We start from the raw sequence: 1,679 nt of genomic DNA on the forward strand, positions 1-1,679 counted from the left end.
TGACCCAAAAGCGGAGTCATCACTCTGTTGACCGTCCACGTAAGTCACTGATTTCACTACTTTCAAATTTCCCTATATAGTTATTTATCGTGGACGTAACAGCACATTAAGGCCTTTTTTGAATTTTGATATTTTTTTTACAGCTCTTTTGGTAAAAATATTTCTTTTGACTCCAACATTGATAATCAGGGGAATCCGAAAAATATGCAACTTATATATTGTTTTAACTTTTTTTTTATTTTTTTTTCACTTGTCGAACGTTGCTGCTTTCCTACAATTTAAACAAGTTACTGATCTTTTAATCACATTATGTAACTGCAATATCGAACGACTAGCGGGGGGCTGCGCCCCCCGCACCCCCTAAAAATTAACCTGAAAACTAACCTAACCCAACGTATCGTCACATTAATCGTCAGTCACTGTTTATTAAAGTGTTTAACTTTTTTCTTAATAAATTTTTAATAAACAATGATTAACGGCTAATGTGACGATAGGTTGGGTTAGGTTAGTTTTGAGGAGGGGCGTGGGGGGCGCAGCCCCCGCTAGTCGTTCGATATTGCAATTACATAATGTGATTAAAAGATCAGTAACTTGTTTAAATTGTGGGAAAGCAGTAACGTTTGACAAGTGAAAAAAAATAAAAAAAAAGTTAAAACAATATATAACTTGCATATTTTTCCGATTCTTTCGATTGATTATAAATGTTGGAGTCAAAATAAATATTTTTACCAAAAAAGCTGCAAAAAAATATCAAAATTCGAAAAAGGCCTTATGGCTCCTGCACACAGGACGCGGTAATGCTTACCGCGCGGCGGAAGTTCGCGTAACAGCCAATCAATATGGTACTTTCCGTAATAACCTTCTAGCTCTTACGAAAAAGAAATAACATATTGATTGGCTGTCGCGCGGACTTCTGCCGCGCGGCAAACATTACCGCGTCCTGTGTGCAGGAGCCATTATTGTACATAATTATGGGAGCGTCCCGATTGACCACGGTACGATTGGACACAACTAACCGATGAAAATAATTATCTAGTGAATTACTAGGTCGAACCAATCATTACAATCTGTGTCCAATCGTATCGTGGTCAATCGGGTCCCACCCCATAATTACCCGAAAAAGAACCAGAAGTATTGAAATACTAGATAGTACACCGGTCGTGCCTGACGGTACTTCCACAGCAGCGCTTGAGATCGATAATTCGATAAATACATGATTTTTTAATATTTAATTAAAATTATCTAGATGACTCACAAACCTTTTTAATGATACTTCATAACTCTTCATACGAAATACAAACGATTTAAAAGAATAGGTTTTCAACCGGAGTTTTTTTCTGGTCAAGTATATACGAATCTAATCACTGATTGCTCACTGATCAGCTATGTTTTCTGAACGCAGCCGAAGTGTCCCAAATTCAGGGCTGGGAAATCTGTGGTCTGTACTTTTCAACTGCACTGCTACACTGGTGCAATAAACTAAAATGAAATTAATATATTTGTCTCACTCTAACTTATTGAACCAGTACAACAGTGCAGCTGAAAAGAACAGACCTCTGGTCAGCTCAAAGAAAAAAAAAGAAACTGTAGGAGCAATGTCGTAGAATCACTTAAAGCAAAGTGCTTTCAGCCAAATATTGAAATATTGAAACTGAAACTGAAAAAGAAACTGTAAAAGC

The sequence above is a fragment of the Odontomachus brunneus genome, unplaced genomic scaffold (genome assembly GCF_010583005.1).
Source record: "Odontomachus brunneus isolate Ranch 3 - 2012 unplaced genomic scaffold, Obru_v1 Obru_scaffold_145, whole genome shotgun sequence".
NCBI classification, from domain to species: Eukaryota; Metazoa; Arthropoda; class Insecta; order Hymenoptera; family Formicidae; genus Odontomachus; species Odontomachus brunneus.